We start from the raw sequence: 17,887 nt of genomic DNA, 5'->3' as shown, positions 1-17,887 counted from the left end.
CAATCCAAGAATTTTACCAAGTGCAGAAAACCCCCACCATACATATCATCTTAACTTTACACCAAACAAAGGATAGAAGAAACTTGCCTCCAGTCTTTCCGGGGAACATGGGGGGTAGTGTAAATAATCCAGCACTACAGTTTAACAGCCTTTTGCAACCTAATCAGGCAAGTGAGGTGGGGTGTTGGGCAGACTGTCAGCTTACAGCCAATTCCCCACACCTCTTTACCCAAAAAATCTAAACTCCAAAAACCTTGTTAGTGTTTTGGTCCCCAACAGGCACATATTTCACTGAAATACCATAGGATGCATCTGCCAGGGCACCCTGGCACACACTTTGAGAAACACTGGCCTAGTGACTTCTTAACCATGGTAATACCTTAGTGTAAAATATTACTCATGTGTTTGTGGTGACAATGCTGGTGTGAGTGAACCTACTGCACAGTCCATTGTATAAAAGTACAGTACATGCAATTACAGTACCATCAAGGTTTATTTAAGAGCAGCCTATGGTCTTCACATTAGAAAATCACCTGAGGACACATTTCTTAGAAGTATCCCTGTCATTCAAAGGTGAATCGCTGTAGTCTCTTAGAGACATTGGGGCCCTTATTTTTATTTCTGGCTTGATTTTGGTCAATTCAGTGAACTTTTCAGTTCCTTTGCTTCCATGTTCAACGATGGAGGTCAGTCAGGTAGGGTAATGGCAGGACACACAGTTTGTAATTTTGACTTAGTTCCTTAAATAAGCAAAACTGTATAAATGAGTACATTTTATTGTCCTCAATTATAGTTCCTTAAATTTCCCTGCCTGATCTTTTTCTTGCTTAAACTTTTTATATTTAAATGCTTACAGATTTGATTTATTTTTTTTCTTTTACTCAATTATGCTACTGTTATTATATTTTTAAAACTCTCTTAGTAGGACTGTTTGATGAGTAGAACAAGAAATAGTTATAGTCAACTTTTATTTTTGTATAATTTGCAAGTTATCTTTAATATCTTCCAGATAGAACCCTTCCAAGTAACAACCATTATTTCCTGATAAAACTAGGTATGTAAACTTAGTTTTGTTTTGACTAAGGCATCTGTTAATGTGATAAAAATATCTAAAAATCCATTGGACACTTGCATGTGTGTTTAGTGGGGAAGAAGAAAACAACATAATCTTGAAATACTGAGTTGTTTTGGGAAGTCTAAGGATTAGTAGTGTCCTGTTATAGGACTTGAAATCAGCTCGAGTACAAAGACAGTTTCTGAAGTGGTGCACATAAAGCCTATTTTAAGCTGAAAAGTTAACTATTTCTTAAACTTGGAAGTCATTTCATAAATAACACTGCAGCTTTTAGACCCTGTCTTGGAGAGCTCAGGTAAACTGCCACCACTCTTCAGATGTCCCTGATGCTTGACTTTAGTAGAACAGAATTCAGAGGCAACTGTGTGGCTTCCTTCTAGGTCTAACAGGAGGTTTTTTGTGGGTTTTTTTTTTCATAAATCAGACTTCTGATAATCAGATTCTGTCTTTGGAATTGTTCTTATACAGATTGTATGTAGATAACTTACAGAATAGAGAGAATACCATAGACTCAAACTTAAAACTTAAATTCTAGGCACAGGGTGTGGCTTCATATATAAATATAAAAGAAAAAACAAAAGTAGACTTTTATGACAAATTTAGAGCATAATAACAATGAATTTTACTTTTTTAAATATCAAAATATGGTTACAGAATCACCAGATTATAATTAAAGTAGTGAAATTTTAATGATCTTCACTCATTCATTTATTTAATGTATAAAAACTGAGCTTTTCTAATGTACTGATACATTATTTTTTGTGTGTGATTATCTTTCTACTCTCATGCAGATTTAGGTGGGAAAGTTTTTAACATATGCCTTTAGAAAACCGTAATTCTAATTAAACTATATAATATATGATATATGGAAAATAGAGAAAGAAAATCAAATAATGTTGACACTGCATGATGAATGGATTGGTGATTTTAATTTATTTTTTATTTAAAAAAATTTTTCTTTTCCAAGTGAGAGAAAGGGCGATAGACAGACTTCCACGTGCACCCAAACCAGGATCCACCTTGCAGCCTGAGTCTGGGGTTGATGCTCTGCCCATCTGGGGCCATGCTAGCAACAGAGCTATTTTTAGCCCTTGAAGCTAAGCCTCCTTGGAGCCATCCTCAGCACCCCTGCTGATGTGCTGGAACCACGGGTTGAGCCATGGCTGTGGGAGGGGAAGAGAGAGTAAGAGAAAGAAGGGAGAAGGGGAGGGATGGAGATGGTTGCTTCTCCTGTGTGCTCTGACCAGAAATCAAATCTGGGGCATCCACATGCTGAGCCAATGCTCTACCACTGAGCCAACTGGCTAGGGCCAGTGATTTTAATTTTTATATCTTTTTTTTTCTTTTTTTTATAAATAAATTTTTATTAATTTTAATGGGGTGACATCAATAAATCAAGGTACATATATTCAAAGAAAACATGTCCAGGTTATCTCGTCATTCAGTTATGTTGCATACCCATCCCCCAAAGTCAGATTGTCCTCTGTCACCTTCTATCTAGTTTTCTTTGTGCCCCTCTCTGTCTCCCTTGCCCTCTCTCTTCTTCCCCCCCCCCATAACCACCACACTCTTGTCCATGTCTCTTAGTCTCGTTTTTATGTCCCACCAATGTATGGAATCCTGCAGTTCCTGTTTTTTTCTGATTTACTTATTTCACTCCATATAATGTTATTAAGATCCCACCATTTTGTTGTAAATGATCCGATGTCATCATTTCTTATGGCTGAGTAGTATACCATAGTGTCTATGTACCACAACTTCTTTATCCAGTCTTCTATTTTTTTTTTACAGTGATTAAAGCCTTTAAGCAAACTCTTGGCCAATACAACAAGAATCCATAAAAGAATATTGTCCTTAACATGTTCACCAAGTCCAAGTTGGCACCAACACCATTCCAAATCCCTGCGAATGCAACCCAACCCCAGTTCAGTCCGTTAGGAACTATCAGAAAAATCAGGAATCCAGAAAAAGTCCACATCCAGGAAAAGTCCGCATGGCACTGGAATTGTTGTCACAATTCTATACTTTGCAGCTCATGTCCAAGTCCCAATGACCGCTGCTTCTAGCTGGTAATGATTCAGGTAGACTGGAAAAGCCATCTGCAGCATGTGTGGAGATGGAGCCTCTGTTCTCCTCTGCCTGGAGAGATGAGACCAGGGTGCTTTTCCCTGGAGCTCTGCAACTGTGGCATGGTCAAGAGAACCTTGGGGTACACTAAGCTGGGTGGCAAAGGTAAATTCACAATAGAAGTTGGCAAAAGGGGGAGAGAGAGCTCTAAATTAGGAGTAGGTCCCAGCCTGAAACATGAGTGGAGCATTGAGGTAGGAGGAATAAGGGAAACACTATATATTAAACAAAGCAGCAGAAAATAGGACTATCAACACCCACAACAGAGATCTTCGAGGGAAGAATTAAAAACCTGACTATTCAGGCAAGACATAGTTAAGTGGCCCTTGTGCAAGTGAGATCAGTTTACCTGCTTCTTGGAATAAATACCCTAAGCTCGTCCACAGTGTCGTAGATGGGGCCGATGGCCCTGGGCACCTTCAGCCTTCAGTGGCAAACCCCAGCATTCTGGGCAAGGTTAGGTCTTAGGTGGCTGGAGCAAGGCTGGAAGAGACTGAACCCTCCCTTAGAGGAGCGAGGAGGAAGCCTACCTTCCAGTGTCCCTTTTTCCTCACAGCAGAGGCATGTAAGCCTGGCAGGCTTTAGCTCAATAACCTTCCTTTCCACTATTGAAGCAGGACCGAGATGGATTCCTATGAGACCCCTTTGGGGCATTGGAGCCTTTAAGGGTGTATCCGAAAAGCTGGTAGTTCCCCTGATCTCTATTGGGCTTTTTCTGCCTCTAGGTATCTTAAAAGCCATGCTCAGAAGATCTTGCTGAGGGGTTTGAGGATCCCCATCCGCCTATATAAACCTTTTCCGTATATCTGGAGCTATTTAGAAAAAGACAAAACAGTGTTATTAGCTGGATCAAATAAAAGAAGGTAGAAGTTTGCAGGAGAAGAACAATTTTTATATCTTAAATATTTCTTAGATTCTATATATATTTCATTAATCACATACCTATTAGTATTATAGTCAGGTAAGTTCACTAAAAATGAAAATAATGTTTCAAAGACTTCTTCAGTTTCTTATTACTATTAATTGACAATATTTATTTTGAAAAGCATAAATAAAGCATTTTCCTGGTCTTGGTTAGTGGAGGAAAACCACAAACTAGGAAATTGCATGTTGCTGAAATAGATGGTCATATGTTTACCATACAGTGTTTTTGTACATTGTTATTATTGGTATTGTACATTAAAATGTATTATGCAGCAATGTTTGTCTGGCAAGTAATGCTGAGTAATTACGAATGGTTGACTTGATTTATACAGTAAATATACAGTACATTTAATTTTAGAAAAAGTGTTTACATGTGTAAGGAGTATGCACTTTAGCATGGCTAACTTGGTCATTTTAGTAATCTTAGTACTCATTTTGAAACTTTTATTGCCTTAGTCAGTTTCTATAGGTATTTGTCTGTGTGTGTGTGTGTGTGTGTGTGTGAGAGAGAGAGAGAGAGAGAGAGAGAGAGAGAGATATCAACTTTTTAAATGTTTTTATTGTTTATCTTTAAAATGATTAGCTCTCTCAAAATTCAAATCAATGATTGGTTAACAATAGGTATTTTATATAATGCTCACAAAAATTAGGGGATATTTCAAAATGAATATGAAGCAATAAAAAAAGCATTTGATTTTTTTCTTAAATAAGAACATCAGAAAAGCAAACAACAAGTCATAGAAAGTTGTTCGATTATGCAAATGAGATGCAAAACCAACTTTTATTTCATTGGTGAAAATGCACTATACAAAAGGCTGAAAGTACTGGAGTATCTGCACGTTCCCTGATCCCCTAATTTTTGTGAGCAGTAGTTTATACTACAGATCTCCAACCCTTAATTAAAAATAAGTAAAATTATTTACAGTGGACAAATTAGAGAAACTGCTTTAATCAAGCGATGAAGGTTTTGGTCACTAGCTGGTGTAATGTGATGAGAGGGACCCTTCCTCTTTGTGGTGCTCTCCCCCAAAACACTTCACCCTGGTATAATTATGGGGAAAAATCTAAATTGAGGAATATTCTGCAAAATATCTGACTAGTATTCTTCAAAACTGTCAAAATGATTAAAAATGAACAAACCAAAAACAAAGACACAAAACAAGGAAGACTGATAAACTGTCACATTGTAGACTCAAGAGGCGTGATGACTAAATACAGTGTGGTATACTGAATTGGGTCCTGGAACTTAGGGTGTCAATTAATTCTTAGCTACCTAGCTCTCTTAAGATCTTGTGGTAATGACTAAATATGAAACAGTCACTAAGAGCGGATACTACCACTCTACATATTATTATCTTGTGTTGAAAAGAGGATTCTTCAGATTATTTTTTAGGAGCTATATAGATCGTTAGAACTAAATAGAAGAGCCTGAACAAATAAAAACCAAAGAAAAACAAAAACAAAACTGGATTTAAAAATTGTTAATTAACTTCACTAGTGGGAAATCAAAGTGTATTATTTGTAAAAATTTCAGAGACTAGTGTGCTCTTCATCTCATGTTTCAATTCATGTTTAGTTAAATTTGCAATTCTTGTATTGATTTGTCTTGGAACTTTTGAAAAACAAGCTATAGGTATTCCCTTGCTATCATAATTCTTACTATCTGATCTCAAAAGCCCAAAGGATTTGGAAGGGAAAGGCTACTTATATTATCAACTTTGCCTAGATGGATTAAGATTAGGAATTGAGTAGTTATATTATTTTAGAAATAAGGTTTTTTTGTTTGTAAGGAGCAGAAACCATCTCTGGCTAACTTAAGCAAAGAAGGCAATTTATTAGAAGGGTATTGGGGGAGGTCCAAGAAATTGAATGATGAGCTCAACAATAGTATTAAGAGGGCAGATACCCATGGCTTCTGTGGGAATCTCAATAGCAGAAACATCTCTCTGGGTCCTGCCATTTACATGACTCAGATGCAACAATTTCTATACTGTGTGTCTCTGTTCTTAAATTTCAAATTACAGAATGCTAGAATTTGACCCCATTGGATTATTCACTTCTGTCTACGAAAGCAAGTCACAAGATCTGATCACTGTGAGCAGGGCTCTTATTTGTGTGCTTCTAAGGAAGGGTGGTATTGGGGAAGGAGAACAAAAAGGGCCTTGCAGGAGCTTAGATGTCATCACTTAATTAACAGTGACTTCATAATGTCATTTTTTTAAATTTAGAAATTAAATTTAATGGGGTGACGTTGGTCCACAGAAACACACAGGTTTCAGATATACACATCGATAGCATGTGAACTGAACTATTCATTGCATTGTGTGCCCATCACCCCAAGTCAGATAATTTTCTGTCACAGTACATTTGGTCCTCTTTACTTTCCTCCCCCACAACCCACTCCCTTTGGTAACCACTTCACTTTTGTCTATGTTCATGAGTCTGTTTTATGTCCCACCTATGTGTGAACTCATATAGTTCTTAACTTTTCCTGATTTAGTTATTTCACTTAATATTCTCAAGGCTCTTTGATGTTGTTGCAAATGGCAATATTTCATCATTACTTATGACTGAGTAGTATTCCATTGCATATACCACATCTTCTTTATCCATATCCTCTATTATAGCACCTTTTGAAAGAAATTGTGCTAAAATATATATAACATAAAATTTACCCTCTTATCCATTTTTATGTGTAAAATTTAGTGGCATTAAGTGCATTCACAGTATTGGGTAACCATTACCACTGTCCATTTCAAGGACTTTTTCATCATCCCAAACAGAAATTCTGTACCCTTTTGACAATAACTCCGTTTTCTCTCTTTTGCCCCCACCCCCTTTGTACCTTTTGGTCTACTTTTTGTCTATGAGTTTGCCTATTCTAGGTGCCTTATATAAGTGGAGTCACACTGTGTTTGGCCTTTTGTGTCTGGCTTAAAATACTTAACCTAATGGTTTTTAAGATGTATCCATGTTGTGGCATGTATCAGGATTCCATTCCTTTTTATTACTGAATAATATTCCATCATAAGGGTATATCACATTGTGTTTATCCATCAGTTGATGGACATTTGGGTTGCTTCTGTTTTTTTACTATTATATATAATGATGTTATGGATATTTGTGTACAAGTTTCTGTGTGAACATATGTTCATAATTTTTGGGGTATATCTAATAGTGGAATTGCTGAGTCATATAGTAACATATTTTCCACTTTGCCTCAGGCTTTCCTATTCTACTTATACTGCTTTACATTTTCTTCACATTCTTATTACACAGAATATATGTTATTTATTGTATCCAGTGTTTATCATCTGTCTACTCTTGGTACAATGTAAGCTCTTTGAAGACAGGGCTCTTTTGTTTTGTCACTGAGTTTCTCAAGGACTTGGCTTCATAAATATTTATTGAATGACTGCTTGTTGAATTAGAATATTCATGTCCTCAAATCTCTAAGTAACTGTTAACATCAGTTCCTCTCTGGAAAAAAGCCAATGTATTTGTTCGTTCTTATTAAATATTTTGAGAAGCCATGCAGGTAATTCTTTTAAAACTGATGAAAGTTGTCATTGGATTTATGATGCCATTAAATCTTGCTATAATAGATACTTTAATAATCTCTTGGATCATTTATCTGCACTTGCTTAGCCCAACAGCTGACACAACTTACAGTCTAGAAAAAGTAATTATATAATGCTTTATTTAATGGCTTGCATGTTATAGTCACAATAAAGAAAAATTGATATTTCTGAAAGGTTAGCTCTGTTTTTACATGTGCATAGAGTGAATTTGTAAGCATTTTACGAGACCATTTCTTAATTTAGATAGACTCTTCCTCTCAATGGATAATAAATACTGCATCCAGTGCTTTAACTACTATTGGAAAGAAAGTTTAGTTGGAAATAATTTGCTAATATGAAACCAGAGAGTAGTTGATGAATTTATAGAATTTTAGAAAAATACAAGAGGGCATATGACAACTTGTAATTTTTATTTTTGAAATTTAGGAATGTGCCTGGAAAAAGATAGGTATATAAAAACAGGTGAAAAAGTGGTCAGTGATTTTGTGGTTCATTAATTTTTACTCTATTGACTAAGTCTGTTATAATGTGCTTTGCCTCAAGCTTAGTCCAAAAGATACATGTTTGGCCATTCTCTTTAAGAATTTGTAATTCTCCAGTGTTGTCATTTACTCTTATTTTTGGATTCCTCACTGGTAGGGGTATACATATGAGAACTTCTTTGGGAGTGTATTTGCATATAGTACCGATAAAAAAAATGTACAAATTATAAAATAATTAAAAAAAATAAAATAATGTCAGGGTATTATCCTGAAACACCAAGGTTGCAGGTTCAATACCTGGTCAGGGCACATATGGGAAGTGACCAATAAATGTACAAAGTGGAACAACAAATAAATGCTTCTCTCTCTCTTTCTCTCTCTCTCTCTTCCTCTCTTTGTCTCTCTAAAATCAATAAAAAAGTTTAAAAAAGTAAAACAATGTCATCATTTATCCTCTAATTCTAACATGCTATTATGATCCTCTGTGATAGATGTGTAAAAATGTATTATTGTTAGAAAAGTAATTGAGGTGAATGATATAAAATATTATCAGAGTTTTGTTTTAGTTCTGTAAAAATCCAAATTAATCCAGTTGGAGTGTGCCATACCAAGTAAAGACAGTGACTTAAAAAATCTGTTACCTAAATCACCAGACACAGTTACATTAGGAATACAAAATAAGTTAATGATTTAAGGGCTAGTTACTTATGTTTGGCTAAAGTGTTCAAGGTCATTGCTAATATCAGGGACACAACTACTTAAACATTTGCAAGTCAAGTAAATTTTTTATTTCAACCATGTTTTCAAAGAGTGTAATTTCTGCCCTGGTTGGTTAAAAAAAAAATCAGGGAAGGTAAAGAAATGAATTTTGTTGTATTCAGGGTTATGTACCTGTGACCAGGAATGGTAAATATTGTGACATTTTAAGTCAAATTAAGAGTCATTGCCGGTGGAAGTGTTTTTTAAAACTTTACTAAGTTCATCCAGCTCTAGGATTGATGGGAAACTTAAAAAGGGCCTTTATTTACCTTACTTCCCTATTTACCTGGCAGGACATGATTTAATAGATGCGTTCCAATTCTAAGTCCCTGTGTGAAAAGTGAGCCTCCTTTCCTGATCAGTACAAATGAAGTCGTTGTTATCTGTTAGGGTGAAACCAAGTGCTTATTGCTAAAGTCTTAGCTGCTAGAGAATCACTCACAGTCTTTAAAAATATTATGAAATTGCAAATATAAAAACAATGTCTATTATTGGAGAATCTGAATAAAATATCAGATTTTATTTATTCCTAATAAAATATTAGGTAAATATCATGTAGAAGTTTTGAGAGGCAGTAATTAGTGTGGCAATAGATATTCCTAAAATTATACCATAAATATTTTCTAAAGAGTAGATCAGCCTGGGCCTGACCTGTGGTGGCACAGTGGATAAAGTGTCGACGTGGAATGCTGAGGTTGCCGGTTCAAAACCCTGGGCTTGCCTGGTCAAGGCACATATGGGAGTTGATGCTTCCTGCTCCTTCCCTACTCTCTTGCTCTCTCTCTCTCTCTCTCTCTCTGCCTCTCTTCTCTAAAATGAATTAAAATAAAAAAGGTTGATCAACATTCACATGCACCTTTTTTTTCAAAAGGGAAGTTATAATATAATACAGTAATCTCTAAAGAGTTAATATCAATTGCATCATTTAGTTTGAATCCTATTTAATTTAGAAAAATGCACATGAACTTTAATTTCTAGATGTATATTTATTTCTTCACATTCATTTTTCCCTTCTTCCATACTAACAGAAGTACTTGAGTTTATGGGTGCCCAGAATTAAAATCACATTTCCCAGCCTCCCCTTGCAGCCAGGTGTGCTAGGGACTAGACTCCGTGGTCAGGCTTTACTCAAAGGCGGCTTTTTACTGCCCTCTTGTCTTCCCCCTGAACTGCCCACCCCCATTTTGCTACTTGTAATATGGGCAGGGAAGAGGCCATTTTGAGCCATGCTGATGAGGTCAATTTGTTAGGAATAACAAAGCATCAATAAATGAACCTGTTTTCTGGACATCCCCAAGTCCTGGCTCTAGTATATTCTAACAGAAGGTGACACTAGTTGGGTAGACAGGGCCAGGTCATAGATTCCCCATTCAGCAACGTGAACAAATTGAAGGGTTTTTAAGCAGGAGAATAAACTTAGCAGGTTTTGCTCTAGGAAGATCTGACAGTGGTAAAAGGAAGAATGTGGAAAAAGGCAGCCAGTGGTCAGCCCAGGAAGCGGTGGACCGTGAGAGCTGTCTGAGTGAGCAGCTGCAGTGGGGTCGTCAGAATCAGCGAAGGAATGATATCTTTGTTTAGTGTTTCACATTAGACCTGAAAAGATTTAAGAATTAAAATATTCACTGTTAAAGGTTTTGATTTCTACACTATAAAATGGGGCAGAGGAGCCCATGCTGGAAGAGAGCAGAGAAAGGCCACGTGGAGGAGAGGAGAAGCAGCCAAGATGGCAGAGTGCTGAAGGAGAAGCCAGTTTGTGCAGAGTTTGTGCAGAGAAGGAGATGGGGAACAGAGGTGAATAAGGCTGGTGAGGTACAAACCTTTGATCCTAGGAAACTCGGATAAGTCAGTGGCTTTGAGAGCCCTGAATGGAAAGGGAAGGGTTTTCCCACTGTGTGTATTTCTTGCCCACCGGGTGCAAGCTAGAATTAAAGCTAATGGCCCACACACACAAAAAAAATTCACTGTTACTTTTGAGGCTTCAGTACTTTTAAGAAACTGTATTTGAAAAAAGTGTATCTCTTATTTGCTTACATTTAAATAAAACATCATTAAGCCCACGGTAACTTCCTGCTTTCCAGGGTTCTGAGACACAAGCGTCATCTCGTGCTCCCTTCGTCTGGATCTCTGCTCCAGGCACAAATGATGGCCCCCCCTCTTTTTTATACTACTCACAAAAATTAGGGTATATTTTCAAAATGAATATGAAACTATAAAATATTCCTTAATTTTTGCGAGCAGTGTATTGGGACAGTCATTCTGAGCTCCCTCTTACCACAGGGCCTTTTCACATCAGTTTTCCTGTCTGGTAGGGTTCCCCTCTCAGTCTCCACGCTTTTCCCCTAAGTAATACCGATGTATCACGCAGACGGCGGCCCCAAGACTCACCTGCAGTAAATGTCTCCTGATCCCCCAGACTGTGTCAGTTCCCTTTGCCTTATATGTGCTCACACGCAACCATTTTTTTTCTTTCAGAAATTTTATTGCAGTTGTTATTTTAATTTTACTTTTATTTCTGTGATTATTGGATAGTTTCTCCCACTGCACATTAAACTCTGTATGCTTAGTGACTGTATTGCTCACAGATATGTCCCCAGTGCATTGCAGGTTATCTATCACATAGTAGGTACTCAAGAAATATGTTGAACGAGTGACCACTGTTTTTGCACAGTGGTTTAAGAGGATAGGTTTGATTCGGACAAACCTAGTTTCAAATTACAGCTCCATTTTTTCTCATGGTCTGATCTTCGGAAGTTTATACTAAGAACCTCAGTTTTCTCATCTATAAATGATTCCCTATTTCTTTGTGCCAGGATTGCTGATGGCAATTAACATATTTAAAACAGTAAGCATCAGGTGCCTAAGTGTAAAATAGGTGGAAACCATTACTATTACTATTACTATTACTATTACTATTACTACTGCTATTACTAAAACTATTATTGTACCTGAAAAAATTTGCATTTATCTGTTTGGAATATTGGCTGAGTTCATATTGCATTGATGTTAAAAGTTCTGCTCTATTATGCTTATAAAATTTTGCAGTAAGCCAGTTTTTAAGTGGTGTTTGTTTAGTAGGTTGCCAAAGGCACAGTGCCTTATCTGTTGTTTATTTTGGTTTAGGCCCTTTCCCCCCCCATTTCCTTACTTTGATAATGCAGGCACTTGTATTTATCTTTTATTAATGACTTGATGAGTGCTATCCTTTGATGTAATGCAAACACCTGAACTGTATCAACATAGTAATAAGTTTAGAATTGCTTGGCGCAGTGTGTGTGTGTGTGTGTGTGTGTGTGTGTGTGTGATCCTTGACTAGAATTTTCAAGTCTTGTTTCATTTCAAAGCCAACATGTTATTTTAGTTGCTAACATTTCTTTCCTACTAGAACATAAAGGTAAAAGAAAACAATTTTGTTTTATTATTAAGACAAAACAAATGTTTGCTTTGGAGCCATCTGAGAATAGAGGTTTTTCTCGAGTTTCTACTGGGCAGCTGGTTCTACTGTTCTTTCTCTGAAGTTTACTATTGGCCCAGAATTCCTGTTGAGCTTCTGTGACTGTTGAGGGATTTGCAAAACATTGATCTAATTTGGATAATTAATCAGTTTACAAATTTGTTTAGTACAGCTTGCATACCAGGCATCCCCAAACTACGGTCCCGCGGGCCGCATGCGGCCCCCTGAGGCCATTTATCCGGCCCCTGCTGCACTTCCGGAAGGGATACCTCTTTCATTGGTGGTCAGTGAGAGGAGCACTATATGTGGTGGCCCTCCAACGGTCTGAGGGACAGTGAACTGGCCCCCTGTGTAAAAAGTTTGGGGACCTCTGTAACAGTGACTAATCAAGTTATGATGGCTACTTCTCTTGGGAATACTAATGATTTCTAGATAAAACTACAAGGATCTAAGAGGCAGAGAAAATGTATCTTGCTCCTGCCTCTCAGCTAGAACTAATGAACAAAAATTATTCAGGCTTTAGCCTTCTTTTAGTTATGCTGTAAAAGGAGATCTTACTATTTTCTGGAATTATGTGAGTGTGTATTGATGTGTATGAACCATTGGAAATTAAAGCATTAAAAACACTTTAAAGCACTTTGCAAACCCTTGTTTGAAAAGTTCTTTGTGACAAAATATTTCTTTTCAGCTAACGTAAATTCCTTATGGTGCAGTTTATGGCATTTTGCTATTTGGAGTTATACTGGAGTAACTGGTAATGGGAAAAAGCTTGGAAAATGACACATTATGACGTAGAATGAGTGAATCCGGAGACAGTTTCTTAATTAGGATGTTTTTTGGTTTTAAGTAACTGAAAACGCACTTGGAACGATTGTCAGCAAAAAAAGGGAACTTTGCTATCAAGGTAACTGAAAGTCTAGGCATAACATTGTTACAGACTCTCTTTATCCTTGATTCTGTTTCATCATCATATTAGTCCCAAGCTCAGGCATACCTCTGCTGCTGGTAGCAGCATGGTTGTAGGCTTCAGCATTACTGCACCTTATTCCCTTACACCCAGAGCTGAAAACACAGCAGCTTGTTTCCTCAGACTCTAGAAGCACTACTACAGTCATCACTGTTGCAAGCACTAGGACAGTTTCATGTTTAGCCAAACACCGTGGCCAAGGTATGAAATGTTCTGAGTACGGAGATGATGCCATGCTTTGAGCTGCAGAAGAAGAACCTGTGTTCATCCTCCTGTCAGGTCTCTGTTGCGGAAGGGAGAAAGGCAATGGACACTGGAAAGGACATGACAACATGTGTCCACTGTGGCCCAACAGAACCAAGCCCCAGCCATCACTAAGCCACATCTCTTATGTCCTTACGATCATGTTTTAAAATGTGAAGCGTTTAATTGCTTTTTGGTACTTATCTAAGACTATTCTTTCTCCAGTGTACCACTTTAGACTCTATACCAACACTGTTTGAGGTGGAGTCTACTTCCTCATGAAAAGGAGAATTCTCTGAGGATTTTATTTTATTTTACAGAGACAGAGAGAGAGTCAGAGATAGGAATAGATAGGGATAGACAGGTAGGAATGGAGAGAGATGAGAAGCATCAATCATTTTTGCCGACATCTCAGTTGTTAATTGATTGCTTTCTCAAATGTGCCTTGACCATGGGCCTTCAGCAAACTGAGTAACCCCTTGCTCAAGTCAGCGACCTTGGGTCCAATCTGGTGAGCTTTGCTCAAACCAGATGAGCCCGCACTCAAGCTGGCGACCTTGGCGTCTTGAACCTGGGTCCTCTGTGTCCCAGTCCAATGCTCTATCCACTGCGCCACCGCATGGTCGAGCTCTCTGAGGATTTTTACATGATGTACTAAATAAAGCCTCTGTTGTCTAGTCTAGTCTAAACTTTCCTTTCGTGTCAGCTTCTGCAGGAAAGGATCCTGAGGAAATCACAGCTGGGGGTCATGGTGAGGGGTCAAGAAGTGAAGGCACCTGTTTATGTACCTAAATGATACAAAATAAAAAAGGGAGGGGAGTGTATGAAACAAACTTTACAAAAGTAAGTCTGAATAAATATGTTTGGATACGAATCTCATGCATGAAAGTATATGCATTTGCAGCTCTGTTTCTCACAGTAACTTTGTGAATGTATTTGCTTTTAGTTTAGATAGCTTTTGTTTAGGTACAGATAGCTTATCTGCTGTATAGAATAATTGTGAGTACACAACGCAGAAGAATTATTGTGATGGTGATGTGTACAAAGCCGGGCTTACTATGAGCAAGATGTAAAATACAGATTTTTAAATTAAAAGTCATTGATTTCGATATCAAAAATAAGAAAATTTTGTTGCTAAAATTTTTGTGATTAAAAATTCCCCCCCCCCAGTAAAACAAATATATTTTGTGCTGGACCTATATATGGATTGTAATTATTAGTTAGTATGTAATATTTGAAATGAGGACTTTCTGTGACCTTTTAGAAAAGGCACAGTAAGTTTTTCAGACTCTTAAGACTCAGTGCCTTTGAGTCTTTTTTTTCCTCCTATTTTAAATATTTAAAACGGGTCCATCTTGAACTTCTGGTAGATAAAGATAAGACTGTCTAGAAATCATTTAACTTCAAGGATGAAGTCAAGTCATTGAATAAGTAGATGTTTGATAATGAGTTTCCAAAGGCAATGTGGATATTGGAAAGAGATGTTTAACTGTTGAGGTTTGACTAGTATTCTACCCTGAAGGGGTTCTGAGAATTTAGGCAAATCATTCAATCTCTCAATTCAGTTCCCCATCTTTAAATTGGGAGTACTAATTACACTTGTTTTCTGTTCATTGTGGTCCTTTGGGAGTATGCAATGACATTATACCTGTGTGAGTATTTGGAAAGCTATACTGATATGTGCTAGATATTTTAAAAATTAGTATTAAGTTTGTGTGTGTGAATATTTTAGTGATAAAGTTATAGGGAGGTCACCTAAACGTATGTATTAGCAAGAGTTGAAACATGTCACATTCATATTTGCTATCATTTGAAAAGCAAGAATGTTTTCCCTGTAGCACTGATGTAATAAAAAGAAAATGTTGGATTAGTTACATAACCAGTATTTCCTTTTTTTTTCTTTCTTTTTTTAAGACAGTGCAAATTAATTTTTTAAATTTATTTAGTCATTTTTAGAGAGGAGAGAGAGAGGGAGAGAGAAGAAGACAGAGAGGGAGAGAGAGAGAAGAGAGAGAGACAGAGAGAGAGAAGGGGGAGGAGCTGGAAGCATCAACTCCCATATGTGCCTTGACCAGGCAAGCCCAGGGTTTCGAACCGGCGACCTCAGCATTTCCAGGTCGACGCTTTATCCACTGCGTCACCACAGGTCAGGCAACTAGTATTTTCTTGATTTTATTGCTTAAGGTACAGATTTGGAAAAGAGAAAGAATTTATTTTAGTTATATACAAAATTAAATATCTTGTTTTAGGCAGTAGTATTAAGACTACAGTCCATGGTGACAGAAAATGATTTGGTTTTGGGTGATGGGCACACAACACAGTCAACAGTTTAAATGCTGTAGAGATGTTTCCCTGAAACCTATGTACTCTTATTATTGATCCATGTCACCCCATTAAATTTACTTTTCTAAATTAAAAAAAGACTATACTTCAAATATCATCTGGTTATAATTCAACATGATTTTTGGAGTGTCATTAAGTTAATCTACCTTATTACTTTTTTTTTTAAATGTGAAACACGAGAGTGTGAAACAGATATAAAAGACTTGTTGATTGTTAGAAAAATATCTTCTCAAGCTGTTTTTTTGAACTCCAGTGTTCAGGGAAGTTTAAAGGGTGAAGTTCCTAGTACACTTTGGATATAAATCAAGATATTCGATATCCACAAATTATAGAAAATGTAACACTCTGAGAAAAAATAAAATCTTTTCTATCCACTCCCCCACCCCCAGCCCCCGTTTTTAAATTTCTAACTCTTTAAGGAAAACTTTTAACTTCTTAGCAATTCTTTAGGCCACATTTGAAATGTTTGGGACTCTGGCCCGGTAACAGCCCCTGAACATCCAAATTCTTGGAGTTGAGATTTTGTAAAGACAGGGAAGAGGCTTTGAGTGGGTGTGTGAAAGGAAGGGAGGTGAGTATCCCTGAGGTGCTGTTTCGAGGAGAAGGGAAGAATTTAAGCGGCAGACACAGAGCAAAGTGGCAAGTCCCAACTTGACTGCTTTCTACATTCAGGGAGAGTGTAGTGGTTTAGAATGTTGAATAAAGCAGGTACCTAAAGAGATGCCATTTCACTAATTTAACATTGAAATACAGGACACTATGAGAAAAAAAGGCCATCAGGATTTTTGGAGACCATTAACTGTAGGGACTATCCATGAGATCACTTTTAGAGTGAAAACCAAAACCAGGATCAGGGTGGTTCTATTGGTAATAATACTAAATCTCAGCCCCGAGTGCATCATGTGCCCTTTACAGACCACCTCAGATAGGACAAAAAACAAGGCCCAGTGGGATTGTGAAGGTTTTTTATTTTTATTTTTTATGAGTTAGGGTAATTTCAACTTATCCCAGCAGCTGATGCCATCATCCTGCATGGATGTAGCTTTTTGGTGACAAAGACCTAAGTGTGCAATCCAGAAACAACACAGTTGAAGAATTGTCTTTCTCCAAATGTGGCTGTATTTCTTCCATCTAATTTAGTAGGAACGACAGTATAACTTACATGTGCAGAGCTAAAAGGACTTTTTTAAAAAGCTGAAAGTTGTATTGGTTTATGGGAGAGGGTGCATTATTACTAAATTCACATTTGGTTGTTATAACTTGTCCCCGAAGGTAGGGTAATTGTGAGGCTTGTCTTTTTCTTCGTGATTGAAGTTTGCTTGGAAATCATCAGTTTGGCAAGATGATGAGATCCTAAAAAGAGTTGCTCAAAAAGACAGTTTAAGAAATACTTTGGAGAAGTTTTACTCAAAATGTATACAACGCTTGACATTATAAGAGAGAAAGAATGAGAGAGAGAGAAATAGAGAAACACTGAGAACGTATGCTGCTGGAAGACAGTAGTGGGTTTTATTCATGGGGCCAGATGGCTGCAGGTGACATTGTCTTTCTCCCACCTGACCAGGAGGCAAGAGAGTTAGTTATACCTTCTTGGAGGGAATTGGGAAAAATCTCACCAAAATGTTAAATGAGATGGCCTATCCCTAGGGAGACATGTTTTAGACAAGAGTAAAGGTAGTTGGTACCCGGTGAATATAAATTAGTGAGTTATTTAGATAGGATAAAAATAATTAATATAGTGAATACTTGATTGCTTGGTCTCAGTTTCATTCCTTAGCATGGCAGCAGGTTGAGCCATATGTTCTCTTGCCTTGAAAAGGAATCTGCTTTTGGTAGCCCAGAAGTAGGAATAGCTAAAAAGAAAGGCACCAAATTACAATTTTAGAGGAAGTTTGGGTGAGAAAATAATGATCATGAGTCAGCTGCTGTTTCACT

The sequence above is a fragment of the Saccopteryx leptura genome, chromosome 1 (genome assembly GCF_036850995.1).
Source record: "Saccopteryx leptura isolate mSacLep1 chromosome 1, mSacLep1_pri_phased_curated, whole genome shotgun sequence".
In the NCBI taxonomy this organism is placed as follows: domain Eukaryota; kingdom Metazoa; phylum Chordata; class Mammalia; order Chiroptera; family Emballonuridae; genus Saccopteryx; species Saccopteryx leptura.
Note: the sequence above shows the minus strand (reverse complement) of the source record.